Source organism: Petromyzon marinus, chromosome 31, assembly GCF_048934315.1.
Source record: "Petromyzon marinus isolate PM22_M1 ecotype Great Lakes invasive population chromosome 31, UKy_Petmar_22M1.pri1.0, whole genome shotgun sequence".
Taxonomy (NCBI): Eukaryota; Metazoa; Chordata; class Hyperoartia; order Petromyzontiformes; family Petromyzontidae; genus Petromyzon; species Petromyzon marinus.
Window position 1 is genome coordinate 8,050,978 of NC_133697.1, and position 17,267 is coordinate 8,068,244.

The 17,267-nt window shown below is 44.6% G+C and overlaps 1 long non-coding RNA gene across 1 annotated transcript in view; it reads right to left on the bottom strand.

The window, feature by feature from the left end:
- Nucleotides 1-17,267, bottom strand: part of LOC116947745 (uncharacterized) — a 63,105-nt gene that overhangs the window by 31,046 nt on the left and 14,792 nt on the right. The window contains exon 2 of the long non-coding RNA XR_012945724.1: nt 12,097-12,274. This is a non-coding gene — a long non-coding RNA (uncharacterized LOC116947745). The remainder of the gene's footprint in view (nt 1-12,096; nt 12,275-17,267) is intronic.

Below are 17,267 nucleotides of genomic sequence, written 5' to 3' on the forward strand. Positions count from 1 at the left end.
ATATATGCTGTCTGGGTTATGAATTCCGCCTGAAACATTAGCGATACCTGTTCAGTTTATTGCTTGACTAACTTCTTGAAATACTTACTAATCTGAATGTAATTAAACGAAAAATACTTGCAGCACCACGTTGCAATTGGTGCATGAAGCACAAGCAATAAAAACTAAACACGTACGTCAAAAAAATCTGCCCCTAAAAAAAAGAAAATCGGTGAAATTTTGGGCAATGGCCCTTCTTCATAGCAGACATGAGTGGAATGTAAATTGTTATATCAATGTGCATTTCGCAAAGTTATTTGTGTTCTTTAACATAATTATTTAGCATTGTCCGGGCAGGTAAGTACAGAAATTTATTATATTTGACAGTCTAACAAATAGTATTTTGTATTAATAAAATTCACGCATTCTTGTTGGTGCTATTATTTTTTTACCTCAAGCCCAATGACGACGGTGACGACGATAGAAGCGAACGATTGTTAAAAGGGCACTTTAAACATTTTAATTATTATCATTAAGAAGAAAGAACAACAAAAATCACCATATCCCGAATTGTCGCCGGGTAAATGTTCAAACGTGGAAAATTTCAACGACTGCCCCTGGCAAATGTTGAGTTTCCCTTCAACCTCCCCTTAATTGCATTACGCCGCTCCTTCCTTTTTTTTTTTCATACACGCCAGCGGAATTACGCGGTCGTAGCTTGCACAGATAGATAAGGGTTCTGCGGTGGCGGCGATGGTAACGGTAACGGCGTCGGCGGCGTCGATTGCGCCGTGCATCCCACATTAACGGCCACCACACTGAACGCGACGACGAAGGCGCCGCCCCGCACATCGTCCAAGTGTGCGCGACTCATCGAGCGGCGACCGTCCGCGTGACGAGGCTGCGGCACTTTGGGGCCACGTGACCGGCCCCTCCGCAGAGTCGCGCGGCTTCGGCGTGCGCGGCTTTGCCGCCGCCGCCGCCGCCGCCGCCAATGCCGATGCCGCTCCGGAACAAGCGCCGGGCGTTTGTGCGCCCGGCGCACTGATGCACGTGCTCGCAATCTGCCTCCACTGGCGTCTTTGCTTTCGTGGCAGAAAAAAAAGAAGGGTGACTGGCTGCGGTGCTGTGATTGAATCTGCTGCGAGGCGGCGATTGACTTTTCACAGCCGGAAACAATTGCGCACTTTTGGCCCAAGCTCTCCGCTGCACCATCTTTGTTCGTGCCATGTGGAGCCCGCAGCCAATGCTTCTCTCCCCCCCCCCGCCCGCCCCCCGCCCTAGATTAACTCTTTAATCTTGAAAAACGGTTCACGATTTGTTTGCACTTATTTCCTCAACGTGGAGGTGTTTGGGATGGGAGAGAGTGTTTTTTTGCGGAAACTTCCAAAATAATCGAATACAAAGTCGCGAAATTGTGTGAGATTTCGTGATTGCACCAAATACTCAACCGTGTGTGTTGTATATACATGTATAGGTTAAATATATTTACGAGTTCACCTTAAAATCACGTAATTTTCAATTAAATTCCACTCGTTGATCAAACAGATCACCCAATAACGGCAATATTAATACATGCCCAATTTAATCAATCGTTATCAATACAATTTTAGGAGATATCAGACGAGCTTGAAGGTGAGATTAAGGAGTTTGTTTATGCTTCACGATCGGCACTGCCCTCCTTGCTGCCTCTTATTGTGATGCCAACATGATCATCGGGTTGCGTGGAGCACTTGGCTTGGCAACAAGATGACACTGGGCCCATTGGTCAGTGCCAGATGCATTCTGAGTCTTGGCGCACCTTTGGCCAAACCATATTGAAAAGGTCATCTGAAAGGAACAAAGCCAAATGGTACATAATGACCACAATTAACAATGGTAATGGGAAACATAGGTGGGAAATCATCAGAAAAATAGCTTTCAAAAATGTAGTGGCGAGCGCGCTGCGCTGCGAACCGGTGCAACCCTAGTTCAATTCCCGCTCACGGCCAACATCAGTGACGCTTATCTCAACTGGTCCCTGGGCCTCCCCTAGGTCGACTCATCCTCAAGTGAGTAACTTGTGTGGTAAACATCGTCAGCAGGGAGACAAAGGTGGGCGGTAGTGGTGTTGGCCATCTACCCCCTCGTGTGCCGTTCCAGGTTTCATAGGTGCTCGTTAACAGCACTTGCCCCAACAGTCTGTTAAGGCCATACGGGGGATCTTTGTATATATACCCACACACCACACTGTATCTTTTCTCCACTCCCCCTGGCCCACAGCAACCCTATCTACACCCAACCCTCACTCTCCAACCTAAAGATTTGCAGTCTGTTCCTGAAATTAAAATGTGATCATGCGTTCGAGTGAGCAAGTGGCCTCTGCAGGTTAAAATGTTCTGTCAAGGTACCGGGTTCGAGAGCTCGCATCAGACACAGTGGCAAAAACGAAACTCAGAAGGATCTTCACTATTTACGTTGGACAACATTTCAACATGCCCTGAAACGCACTGCATTAGAATTTAAATTACAAAGTGCGTAATGTGTGCACGCGAGCACAGCGCATCGCTCGCTTAAATTCGCACACCCTTACCGTGCGTACGGCACCTGAAAATCTGACATCAAGGGCCACGTTAACAGACACCAAGACCAAGCGAAAATAACGCCGCATTTAAATTTTCAATTAGCAGGAACAGAAGCCGAATTGTTTAAGGGTCAAATTTTTTTTTTAAACGAGATAAATTACAGTGAAACCTTGAGACATCCGTCAGAGGCTTGTGTGTGAATGTGACTCATCCATTTCTGTCAAAAAAAACTAGACAATGTACGTCTGCGAGGCTGCTCGGTGGCATGGCAGACTGTGCCGCACTGTATGATGGCAGTCAAATAGCACGCGAGCGCCTCTAAAAGCATTCCGATTAAGCCCAGCTTCCTACTGGGCTAATCAGAGTAATTGCCGTTGAATGTGGTGCTAATGCTGGAGAGTTCGGAGCAAATGAAACAAAAAAAATACTCCTGGGACTTCACACCGCATCTGCTCAAAACAGCTTTCCATCCTCGCCGTTACAGCCGACAGCACCCACCCCACCACCACCGCTACCACCCCCATGCCCATCACCCAACCGCATCTTCAGACACCATCGGCAACTGTGGCACAGCCTCAATTCTGACAGAGCAATTAATGTTTCCTGTTTAATTGGTTGGTTTTCTTTCCCCCTGTTCCTATGTCCACGCCATGCCTCCCGATAAAGCCATCGCATTATGAATTATTAATCGACTCGCTTCGCCGGCTCTCCTTCAAGATGCACATGTCATACATGGGGAGGACTGTGTAATACCACGCAGTGCAAAGTCGCTGATCCCGACCGTCACGTATCTGCCCCGACCATATTGACCGCTCACACCAGCTGCAGTGTTTGTTGCAAGGCGTAAATGCCCTTTTTTTTCCGGGACGTTCACAAATCTGACCTCATCACACGCACTGACGCATTCTTAATCTCACGTACATTCCCTTAGTCATGAAGCACGGTAAAGCATTTCCCATTTTTAAAGCAGCTTGCGCTTTATCCTAAGAGAAGTTCGACTGTACGATGATTAAATTAAATGTGCTCACGCAGTGGCACATTTTTGTGCACTGTTGTCTATTTAAAGTTTCCGGCATCGTTAGTGTAAATCTCTTTAAGGGGAAAAAACGCAGACTCAAAAAATACCATGAAAATGTTGCGTGTGTCTCTTGAATGAATGCACGAATAAAATAAATCAATAACGAACAGATTCATGCATGGGCGAATGAATGGATGGATACGTGCATGAATTGGTGAATGGTTGATGCGTTCGTGCATGCATGAATGAATGAATGAACGCATTCAAATTTTGCGGGCGTCTCGTAGTCACGTGGAAACGGTTTGTTGGTGTCCCGACACCCATGGTGTCTCTGCTCCCCCAGTGTTCAGTGGAATTCTAAGCACACGTGGAAACCCATCAAGTCCCACGGAAGAGTTGTGTTCACCCCAAAAGGATCTGATTAGAGAAAGCCGTTTGCCCCTCGTAAGCCCGCGGCATTGTTTTAATCACCGCGTTGTTTTTGCAAATGTTTCCTGAGCCACACGGTGTGAAGCATGCAGATCCCTGTGAGGATGATTTTAATGCAGACCGATTGTTTAGCATCAAAAGGCCTCTGATCAGTTGCCAAAAAAAGCCTCGTGGAGTGTGAACGTAAATCGGCATTTATATACGGTATACAAAAATAATATATTTAAAACACTATATATAATTTAACGACCACATTTTGTGTAATCATGAAGAAACCATAATCAAAGCATAAAATATAAGGCTGCAGTTAACCCCAATTTAGAGAATAACTGATTTGTTTTATTATGAATAATAATGTGCAGGTTAATGAATACAGTAGTAATAATAACAGGTTTTTTTTCATCAGTCCCGCGCTTACGGTACATGCTATGACATGCTTGCAAAGCATGGTCATTCACGAAACCAAAATTGAAAAGTGCGCAAATCAGTTACACATTACACTGAGAGACTGAAAGAGGAACACGTGAATGCCAGAACAACAGGCAGGTCAATGACATTCATTCAAATTGTTAAGAAGTGAGTGGACTTGGGGAAGCCACTTCAGTGAAAGGGATGATGACCAATGATCAAAAATATAAATGCGGTGGCAATGACGGAAGGAATCGGAGGAGTGGAATGCGTAAGGAGAGAGCATCCACAGATAGAGATGGAGCGATGAAATCACCTCTAATGCAGGTACTAGGTGAAATTATCTCCAAGGATTGTGAAAGGTGGCTTGATTAGGTAGACCTTCATCCTGCAGTGGATTGAACAAGGCTGACGATTAATAATTTTTTTTATTAGGGATAGAGTAGTGGCACAGTGATTAGTAGAATGTGCTATATGAACCCGGCGGCCTAACTTTGATTCCCGGCCAAAGTTAATGTCGTGGCACGTTACATTTGAACCAGTCCTGGGCCCCCACCCATTCACCAGTTCAGACTGATCAGCGTGATGAACCATGGTCAAACAACTTCCATGATCAACATGGTGTATATAGGGAGGCCTTCATCCAGCACTGGATTGCCATTAGGATGAAAATTATGTTATTGAATATAACATTGTTACCATGGTTTATAAAACACGTGAAATGTGCTCTTAAGATGCAGACAATTTTTTGACGAAATAAATGTGCAGGTCTGAAATTGCTTGTTTTTGTCCGCCACTGCTGGCGGAAGGGCATCTACAAGAGAGAGTATTTTACTCACTTTTGTTTGGACGCTGATCAGACGTCTTGCAAACATAAGTCCCCACACTTTACCCCACCACGCGCAACCTTCTTATCATAGAAGGATGCGTTTAGATTATTTAGATAATTTGGCTGCTATAAATTTACACGCAGACTATTTTATTGAGCTATCATTTGTGGCCAGGTCGTTTCCGAAAATAAGCTAATAGCTCAGTGGGCTTTACCTGATAAAAAAAGTTAAGTTTAGTTTTTGTGATTTGCTTTCCTTTCCTACACTTTGCACTGTCGTGTGTTTGTGATTGTTGTTGTAACTTTCTGACCCACCCCTACTGGATATGTGAAAAAGAGCGTTATAGCTCATAGGATCCCTCCAGTATTAATACAGATTCTGATTCTGCACTGCGGTGCAGACATTTAAACTGTGAAGCAGACATAGGAGGTGGGGGGGGATTTAAGAAGCTTGCTTAATGTCTTGACTGCCAAGTGAGGAGAAATTTGACATTCTATTGTATAAAAACAACACCGCCTTTTGCAGTTAAATTGCAGATTGTGCTCTTTAAATATCTCGAGAAGAACACAAACATGAATAAGGTGCGTGCATGTATATATATAAAGTAAGCTGGCAGACCTGAAGCACGTTGGCAGGAAAAAGACAAACCTGCACATCACATTCAACCAAAACTAACTCTTAGTCAATAATTAAATAAATAAATCTGGTACGAAGAACACTTTATGATGCCTCAATGAAGCATCTCACTGTGGAAGCTAATCAGTCTGTGCATAATTAGTGGCAGTTCCACTGCCTGACTAGAATGGGGGCCATGGTAGCGCGCACACACACACAATGCCAAGATATGTCTCTGTCAACTCCGCCGCATGAGAATAAACCACCGTGTATCTTCACGTGCAATGCAATAAATATAACGTAGAGTTTTCAAGCCAATGCAATGATCCATAGTTTTCATTGGGAAAGCCAAAGTGGTATTCGTTTCATTCCAAAATTATCATTAACCACCACCACCAACCACCTGGCAAGATTGTCAAGTTTACAAAACATTATTTATACTTGCCAATGTAACGATAAAATTCTAATCAAGAGCCAATCACCGGTGTTGACCCTTGCCTTGACTGAATCGACGATGAATTCAGCAATGAATTGATCGTGGGTTGTCAATTAACACATTGAGAAAATCACCAAAGTCGAGCCTCCCTTACCTTCTCAAGTGTATCAACTCAAATGTACAATGACATTAAGGCATAAACACCACTTGTGTATTCGAGGGTTCGTGTGGGTTCATTTTAATTCACTTCGGCTGCCTGCAGCCTACCGTGCACCTACGGCTAACGAGCGCTGGCGATCAGGGCGGGGTGGGGTGGGGGGGTGTCCGCATTCAGCTCGACTGCAAACGATTGTGCTCACCCAATTGGTACCGCGTACGACGGCTAACAGTTTGCGTTTGAATAAACTGCTTGTGTAAGCGAGGGCCTTCCGCCATTAAATTGTTGACCTCCCACCTTGTCACCGCGGACCATGCGCGCGTCTCGTCCGTGGCTCGCGCGCGATTTGTGCGCGGGCTTAGCCGTGCGACAGTTGGAAGTGACCCAAGTAGAAAATGCCATTGTTTTTTTACACGCTTTCTTTTAACTCACTCTGTTTGTTGTCGTTGTCATATCCTCAAATCTTGCAACTCAATTTTAACCCACTTCCCAATGTGGTATCGACTGCAAACTTGGTATACTTATGCCATACTGATGACAATACTATATTCTGTCATACAAAATAAAAAAATATATAGAATTTTAAACATTATTTTTTATGTTATGTTTCGGCTTGGATGTAATTGTCCACGCTCAACTGACGTGGGCCATAAATCACCACGGTCCCCTTACGATATGGCAAGCTTCGGGGCCACTTCCTGGAGTCGTGGAGCTCTTCCATTACTAGTACATTTCATAAAAGCGTGTTTAAAAAAACGTTTTTTTATATATATTACTTATTTTGTATCCACAAAAGCCACGCCGAGTTTTTAGTACATTTTTTTCAAGAGGGCCCTGCATTAGGTGTTTTAAGAAATACGTTTTCAGCCAATGAAGCGCAGCTCTGTCACTGCTTGTGCTTACCACTGCTGGGGGGGGGGGGGAGGGGGGATGGGCCTCCCCCAAAATAATCTCGTCTCAAAGGGCTCTTGATAATAATATATTGTGCGGTGTGAAATCATACTTTAACATGCCGGTTAAGGCAGGTTGAAGGGGCCTTACCGATGCAGATATTACTCACGAGTGACGTTAGCCATGGCCAGGAACCAAACTTGAAATCGCCAGGTTCATAGTGCAGTGCGCTTAACCACTGCGCAACCACTACACCCCAATGAGCTCTTAGGTGCAGCCCTGCAACTACTGCCCATGCCACTGCTGGCAGAAGGGCCTCTATGAGAGAAAGGCTTGAAGAGCTCCTCTTGGAGGCTATGGGAGTACCCACACTTTACCCCACCACACAAGACCTGTCAATCGACGAACCATGGCATACCCCTTTTACAAATCCCAGGTGAACAGAGGCGGGGGCATTTCAGAAACTTATCCATGGTTTTAACTGTCATGCCGGGAAATTAAACAGAACAGGCGACCTCTGGATTGCAAATTTCCACATGATAACCATTACACCATGGCAAGCATCCCTTAAATAATGTAACGTGCGTAAAGCACACAGTCAAGCGCTAGTGTGAAGACGAAGGTGCGCGGTACATCGAAAGGTGCTTGTTTAATGGGTTTTGAGTGGCTGTTGGCTTTTTAAAAAGAGAAAAAAGTGTCTTGCCATGATGCATAATGCAGATGGTGTATTTGACTACGCGGATCGTGGGCGACTTGAAAAGGTCCCACCGTGTCCTTTCGCAGAGCGGGGCGGGGATGGGAAATGCGGGAGAGTCTGACGGTAGATTAGCGTCGACGATCTGGGATGGTGGGGGTGTAGGGTCAAAAGTTTAGTCTCAATCACTCTCGCCAGGATTTGCGTAATGAATGTGTGCCATGCCATGTGGGACATATGCAACCACAGTAAATGATTGTGCTGTGTATTATGCAATAGAGGCAAACCGCATTCGGATTTTTATAAATGTAATAGCTTTTTTGATAAAGCGTTTATTCTTGATTTGAAGCTTTCGTGACTGCAGGAATCCATACTCTTTGGTTCTTTCGGTAAAGTCACGTGTCGCGATTTTCACCCGAAGACGGGCGCTTGTGCTGCGTTCGAAACGTCGTGATTTATTTTGTTTTATTTCTACCTACGTGACTTTACCAAAAGAACCAAAGAGTAAAGTGTTTATTATTTTCAGATTCCGCTGCTTTTTGTTCGATTTTTTTCTCGTGTTGTACCTTCAAAAAACTTGATCTAGAAAAAGTTAACAGTCTATTTAACATTATGGCAATAATACCATGAGATGTACTGAAATGTCCTTGGTTTGTCAAGTTATCTTTTTTAGTGCATCTGCCCTTTGCAAATGCCTATCACTCAAGCTGCTGTGTCTCTTGTGTAGTTATAAAAAAAATAGAATTATAATTCACAGGACTTTGCACATCCACTTCTGGGTGAAGACCTCCCCCCCCCCCCCAACATTATGTCGGTCGTAGAGATTGTTTGGCCATAGCTTCAGCAAACTGGTCAGTGCAGGTTGGTGAAGGGGAAGCCCAGGACCAATTCAGTTATTACTCAATATCGATGTTAGCTCTGGCGAGGAATTAAACTCAGGTCGTCGGTTTCATAATTTAGTTCAGTGCACAAATATTCATGACATAATATGACTTAAAAAACCCAACAAATTGTTAATAACACTGCCTTAAAGAAATATATAACAGGTGAAGTGTCAAGAAATGGCCCTTCGCATAGCACAATGGAGTGTCTATGAAGAAGGTCCATTGCCCAAAATGTCACCTATAATGTTTTTTCTCTTTTAAGGCCACTGAGCAGCGTACAACAATTTGGACGCTAATCAGCACAATCCCAGGTGCCAGGTTCCAGGCCATGTACCTAATTATAAGATGCATCCCCCCCCCCAACTTTTGCTTTAAAATAATTGAGAATAAATGTGCATCATAAGATGTGGAGAATACAGTCTTGAATTAAATGTGCACACGGAAAACCTGTGTATAATGCAACATGGGCATATGTGTACCACGCATCTCTCTTTGTGGCATACAGCGGTCAGAGGTTGCAACAAATGATAACACGCACGGGTAAAATTTAAACTGGTATTCCTGATAATCGCTTGATTACAAATCCTTTACCAAAGGTGAATAGATGTAAGCCACGGTCCATTTGTCTTCTTACAATCTATCCAATGGTTTGACCAATCGAGCTGACATTCTTAGGAATGGCCAAAGACTTTCATACATCATCTGAAATTTATTTTCGGGTCAAGAGGTTGAAGGTCGAGATCAGAAGACTTGTAGAAACCATTCTATTGTGTGCTTGTGTGGGTCTGTGCGTGGGTCTGTGTGTGTGATTTGTGGGGAGCGCTAGCAACCCACCTAGATATTTGATGAATTGTCACTATTCAGAGTCTCGAGTGATTTAAACATTTTGTATATCATTATGGTAATGGTAGCGACTTTAGTGGCTGTTGGTGATGTAAATTGAGTAAATATAACAAATACATTGAACAACAACCGTTTACATTTGCGAATTGATGCTTATGAGCTTGACAGTCCATGTAAAAAACATTGATTGATCATTGTCATTATCCATAAGAGGTTTTTGGGTGAGATCGCGTAACCCAAAAACCTCTATTATGGATGATATTGGTCACGAAAGCCTAGATGTTAAACATTATCATTATATCTGCGAAAAGACCAAATCAAGAATCGCCCTGCTACAGAAACGTGCAGGAAGGAACCTGGCCTACCTCAGCTGATGTCCTGTGAACTGCCACCCTCTCACTGATCTACTCCGTTGGCAAATCATTGTGCTCCACAGCCTGGTCCAGCAGCTCATACACATAACTGATAGCACATTAAAATAAATGCAATGCGTATTATAACTGGTACACTGGAACTGACAAGAATTCGCTGGCAAACATTCTACCACCAAACTTCTTCAAAGGAGTTTACACGTTTTCTAAACCAATGAAAACCAACCAATCAAACAAGACCTCAACAATGTACTGCGCCACCAACTCGAGGCCTGATCCCCCTTCTGGGATCGCGCTGTCACCATCCTAGAATCTCACCCAGATTTCGAAAGAACACTGGGGGAACAGAGAGGAACAATACGGACGTGCAGAATAAACACCTCATTCAAGACCCACACATCTCACCTCCTAGATTTCACATTCCTCGGAGACCTCTGGTCTACCATAAACGGCATCAGAACATCGACAGGCCAATGTGCACGTCTAGTTGCTGAAAGGAACATTAAAGACCAAGCCAAAATACAACTATGGCTAGGCAACCGAAACTATGGACCATATCGTAAATCATTGTAGTCAGCACTCCTTAAATGGAGCAAAACTACACAAACTCGCTCCCAAAGCCCACTCGTGGCTAGCAGAAGTCGACATTGGCATTTATTTCCTGAAAATATTGCCATACTCGAGCGTAGAATTGATCACTGCACTCAAAGTAAAGGTGGTAAAGGCGCAGCCCTGCTACTGCTTGTTAATGCCACCGTGGGCAGAAGGGTTTCAGTTAAAGAGGGCGCTCTAATGAGCTTCTCACAATGATAATTTGGATATTCCACTGGCCAGACCTCTTGTAAAAGGTGGGAGTACCGACACTTTACCCCACCACACATGCGGCCTGCCAAATGAGTTGCTGTTCCCTCAATAGTATTTAGGTATTATTCACACGCTCTGTCTTGTTTCCGTAAACACGCGTGTAGCACACCCAAACAATTGAATGGTGCATTAACAATTGAGCACGCTTTGCAGCACATAGAGAAAACTGCTAATGATTTTTTTTGAAAGCCCCTTTTTTACTCTCTGGCACATCGTGCAAACGCAGTGCCAGAGTTGGCTTTGACGAAAATCAAAACGGCACAACAGAACACGCGAGGGCAGATGAATGTGTCTGGCTTTTGTGCAGCTTCTGGAAAAGCTCTGGAGAAACTGATGAGCCACGACAGCGGGAACTTGCACTGTGATCCATAATTTTGAGTCATTTTTTTGCGAGACAGAGGTGGCACGTTTAAAAAAACAAAGCCATTCAAAAGTGCTTATTGTTGACATATGCCTTTGTGTTGGTTTGGGATGGGAGCTAAGTTCTCACAGGTGAATGTGCAGCCCTGCAATTGCCTGGTTGCGTCACTGCTGGTGATATGACCTCCACTGGAGGAAACTCTAGAGGAGCCACTTTAGACAGTATTTGGCCTACTTTTCCATGCTGGCCACACATCTTTGAAAAGGCTGGTGGGGGAAAGGAGGAGGGAGGGGGGGGGAGTACCCACACTTTGACCATATAGAATAATTATGTGTGCCCATATTTACCGCTGGGTGTACAGAGGTGCGTAGATTTAAGAAACTTGCACCTTTGTTTAAACTTGCCGCGCTGGGAAATGAAACTGACAACCAAGTGAGCCTCTAGGTGAGTCTGGGGCGTCAACGTCCCGACGGAGGCTGTAATCTCCATCCCATGGCCTGATAAACTCGTTCGGCGGCCGAAGATCCAGGAAGGGTCAAAAACCTACCGGTTTTCTACCTTATCACAACAAAGTTCCGGCCCTGGAGAAACCCCTACCCAGCTTTCCCCGGGGGCACCTTGAAGCCAGCTCCGATGCGAAATTAGCCCATCCGTCTCCTCTTATCACGGGGCTGTCTTCTGAGATGAGCGTGTGATTCTAATAAGGAAGTTTGGATGAACGCCAGGCGGTGGTGGTGGTAGTCAACACAGACCTGAGGGGTCCCTGTTCATGCGATTCCAGGCTGTCCGCTGAACTCGGTCACTTGCTGTTCACGAATCTGGTGGCGTCTGTGGTGGTGGTGGCTGTGGTGGTGGTGGTGGACGTCTGGAAATCTGTGCCGTCTGCAGCGCTGGACGATGCAAGTCCTGCAGCTCATGCAGGTGGACGCACTTGGCCAGGGAAACGAGAGAGAGACAACATTGACTCACTCACACGACTCGACCATTAGCACGGTTGGCTACGTACGGTGCGAAAGAAGCCTGCCATCCAAAAGTCGAGACTCCAGTGGGGGGGGGGGGGCATGGACCTCGTTTGGCATCATGGGGGGGGGGTGGTGGTGGTGGTTGTGGTTGTGGGGCACGGTGGAGGGCAGGTATAGCTTGGGCACCGCGTGAACGCTGCCACACCATAACGTCGTACACCCGGCGAAATCACCCATCAGAGATTTGCCCATATATGGGTATTGTGGATCGTTAACCGAGATTCATCGTATCGATTCCCCGCTCAGTCGATCCATAACACGCGGGTTTCAATAATAGCATGCGGGTGAATTCGCCGCGTCGATTCGCCCGACCAAATCGATCCGTGGACCGAGTCGCGATGTTGAGAACGCCACCCTCAACTTTTTGATTGAACCAAGAATATGAATGCCCCTGCATTCACGAAAGCTTTAAATACACTTTTAATATCAGCAAGATCGACGATTCCCCGTGCTCGTTAGGTTAAGGGTAGCGAGTCGAAAACTCGCTACCCTTAACCTAAGGGGCCGCCCATAAATTACGTCACGCACTTAGGGGGAACGGGAGTGGGGGTGAGAAATGTGACGTCACATCAAACGCGAAATTTTAAATAAATGTAGACAACACGTTCTAACTTAATTAAGTAAACTTTTTTTAAATAAATGTTTTATCCTACAACTTCAGAGTGCAGCGGCACAGTAAATACGCACTACAATGACAATAGTTTAAGGCGATTTGAAGCATACATTTTTATTTAAAGTTTTCGTGACTGCAGTGATTCATATTCTTGGTTCTTTCGGTAAAGTCACCACGTCGAAGGGAAACAATAAAATAATAAAAATATAAAACAATAAAATTCTCACGACGTTTCGACTGCAACACAAGCAATCATCATCAGGTGTGGTTTTTACCACAAGTAATACCAATTGACAAATGGTTTTCATACCTCATGATGATTGCAAGAACATTTTCTTGCTGTGGTTTTCACACCTGATGATGATTGCTTGTGTTGCAGTCGAAACGTCGTGAGAATTTTATTGTTTTATATTTTTATTATTTTATTGTTTCCCTTTCTACGTGGTGACTTTACCGAAAGAACCAAGAATATGAATCCCTGCAGTCACGAAAGCTTTAAATCAAAAACTCTCGTCAGCAGGATGACAGGGCAGTGGTTAACACTTGTGATCTCACAAGTTGAAGAACGCTGGGTTCGACTCCGACTGATGCTCCTGTTGTTGTGGAGTGACTCAGGCTCTAGGGTTTGGTGTTACATGTTATTTATGTAGTTTATTGTAAAAAAAAAAAAATCGGTCACAGTCCCTGTGATCACTGTTACGTTGCATTTATGGCTTTATTTTTTGGTGATTTCGAAAACGTTTTTTTGGTTTGGCCATGTTTTTGTTTATTGTAGTACGGAGTTAGACTGATGGCCTTAATCTAAGTTGTCTTGTGGTTGTTGTTGTTGTTGTTTGACTTGCATCCCACTGGGATTTTTGCACACAGCGTTGGTGTACGGTGTTTTTTCAGGATTATTTTGATATTTTTTTTCCTGGATTTTCTGTTTGCACAGTCACATAGTCACTTTAAGATGTTTTCTTGTTCATGTTTTTGTTTGTTGCGGTTTCACCCGATTCAAGAGCCGAATGGCTCACAGGGCTATACCAAATAAATTGAACTATGGACTACAGGTTCGGGTGCCGCTCTGTGTAGAGTTTGTGTGTTCTCCCCCTTGTTCTGCATGGGGTTTCGTCTGAGTACTCTGGTTTCTTCCCATACACTGGCATTGGTGTTGGCCAAACATCCCTCCTGAGAAAGTCTTCCTCTCGGTGTGGCTTTTCTGGGTTAATAAATAATGTGGTTTTATTATTATTATTATTGTAACAGCATGGGAAGTTATCTAAAAACATTTGCATCACGGTGCATGGCCGTGTCTGGAGAATTATGGCCAATTTGTGCTGCCAATGTGAAGCATTAATGAATTGACTCCACTCAGTGGGGATGCTTTATGGCGTCAGAGCAATAGGTTTGTAATTTGTCTCAACTGTATCACGATTAAATTGCAATCAACATCACTTATTTAAGCAGCTGCGACTACTGAGCTAAAATATCTTTATTGTAAGTGGAATTAAATGCCACATTCCCCAGGCCATTTTGAAGCAAGGTGGCCCAGTTTTCAACGCCTATTTTTTCGTATGATAGCCTATGCTTTGTAAGTGCTAACGGATGTAAAGTTGCATTGATTAAAATACTAATGGCAGGCTTGTGTTGAGCGTTCTCTCATTGTGGAATATAATGACAAAGTAATGGCAAAAATAATATTGTGATGATCTTCATTGTGAAGATTAATATCGGATCGTACATTTAACTTTGTTGAAACCCGTTAATTACCAACATCACTGCCAGGTGGCTCAGCAGTAGAGCGAGTTGCCTGCAATCGAAAGGTTGCGAGTTTAAATGTTGGTTAGCAGGTTGACTCAGCTCATCATTCCTTCCGATAAAATGATTACCGCTTTGTGCAGAAGTCGACAGTGATTTTTTCCTCTGGAGGAATGTGGAATTTCCACCACTGACTCAGGGATGTAAAGGGGAGATGAGCACCTCATTGCTCATTTGAGCAGGAAATTCACGTTTAACTTTTGACTTCAGACAATGGCACCAACAGAATGCCGTGCCACCCAATTATGCACAAACCCGCCAAGCGACGCCGTTAACCCTTCAGTTGGCAGAACATTGCTCCCTGGACAGATTCTCCCGTCACTCTCCTGTCCGGCTATGGAACTGCCTCCCCGAACACATTGTCGGCGAAATCACCAATTCTGGTCTTCAAGCCTTCGAATGCCGAGCGCACACACGGACATCTCCTAACATCACCACACGCTTTGTAGGAACTGAGTCTTTGAGCTGCAGTGAACCAATAATTATGGCGATTAGATGTACTTATGTCTCATATGGCTGTTGTTCGCAATTGCAGCCAATACAAACAAAGTGGCCTAAGTGATGAACTTGTTCAGCTCCCAAACTGTTCGGCAGCCCATTACATATGGCAGCTGAAACGCTGGCATTTTTTTCTATTATATAAGCTCCCAAACAGTTTCGGAGGAATTAACCCATTTCTATACAACTGCTGGAAAGCAACAAAGAAAATAGGTTAAAATGTGGAGGTGCTAATGCTTCTAACGCTCGGCTCGTCCCTGATAACTGTTGTTGCATGACAAGAACTCCATGAACGACACAATGACAGCTCTTAATTATATATTGGCACGTTATGGATTTAAGCACTGGGAACATCGAGTCCTGCGCAAGCCCATCGCACAACAACAAAACAGCTTTAGCGAGCAAATCACGATCAAAGATGTATTTTAATCGCAGTACAAAACGTGCATACATTTATGGCCGACTGCACTGAAGGCAACGCTTTTCCCCCTATGGTAATTCCAGCATGATTGTCTACCGAAAGGACAAGCGGCGACACAAAATAACAAATAAAAATTACAAGGCTGTAACATGGCAAAGCGCCTGTGGCATCTCAACAATTGCTGGAATTCAATGAATGTGCCCCGAGGCTCAGAATGCAAAAGTCAGCCAAAATAAACGAAAAGGACAAGGGGCACTGGAATAGTTCATAACACAGAGCACACTGCCACAATACTAACAAGTGAGTTGATTGACATTTTTCTGTATTCATTTTTAGCAGCGATGGCACGAAAATTGGTATGAACAATACACAACGTCTGTATGAACAGCAATGAGGTTTTTTTCCCCATAACGAATTAGATCAACACTGGTGGAATAGCATACTCATCTTCCAGAGGTCCCCTGATCGATCTACTGGTGAGGCAGCTGAAACGATGGAGCAGGTTTCTGAAATCCCACTCCCACCTCCGTTCACCCACAGCAGTATGAATGCGCACACCACATTTAGGTCACTCGCCAGGTTGTGCACGCTGGAGTGTGGGTTCTCCTACCTCTTCCGAGACGTCTGGCCACCGTGAAAGACGAGGCCAAAATATCCTCTAAAGGGGGCCATTTCCCCCAGCAGTGGCACGAGCAAGACATTTCAGAGCTGCAGCTTTAACCCTGTTACATCCAGATGTCTTTTACATGAAAAAAAAGTAATACAAATTGACAAATGCGAAGCGCATTATGTACTTAAGTCACAACGATACGACAAATTCTCCCCACTAAAAAAAAAAAACGTCTCTCAGTCATTTCATGGAACTCCTTGACATTACACTATTGTGCAAACACAGCATTAGCAAAATGGGGGATTTTTATTATATATTTTTCTATCAAGCCACTGTATTATTAAATATATTCATGCGCTGTATATATTCATGTGCAGTATATGTTTTTTTTTTCCTCGCTTTCTAATGGATTTAAAATGTTACAACCGCGCTTCGCCCCGGGGCCGTGGTGAGGCGCAGCTTGGACGAAGGGGGAGGGCGGGAGGGGGGAGGTTTCGATGCGTGCCAATGGTTAAAGCGCAATTCCTTTCCCCGAGCAGATCCTACCTATCGCTTCAGTGAGTCAGAGCAAACGCTAGCCTAGGGACCCGCAACAGCAGCAGCCTGCCCCAAAAAAATTGGGCGGAGGTGGGGGGGGGTGATATGGCGAGAAGAGATGGTTTGCAGTGCATTGCTGGGGCGGGCGAACGGGCGGGCTGGTGGGTGTAACAGCCGGGTAGTAGTGAGCACGGCGGAGGGGTAGATGCAGTGAAAGTGGATGGGTGAAGAAGGAGAGGTTGCTGGTTGCGGTGGCATTGGATGGTCGGTGGGAGGGATTCGTTGGTTAGGGTGCTGGGGCATAGGCAAAGCAAAACCAGAGCTGTGAATATAAATTACATTTTAAGCTCCATTTCACAAATGCGATGCTGAACGGAATGGAAATGTGAGCGGTGAAGGGAGAGGGGCGAGCAGGAGAGGAG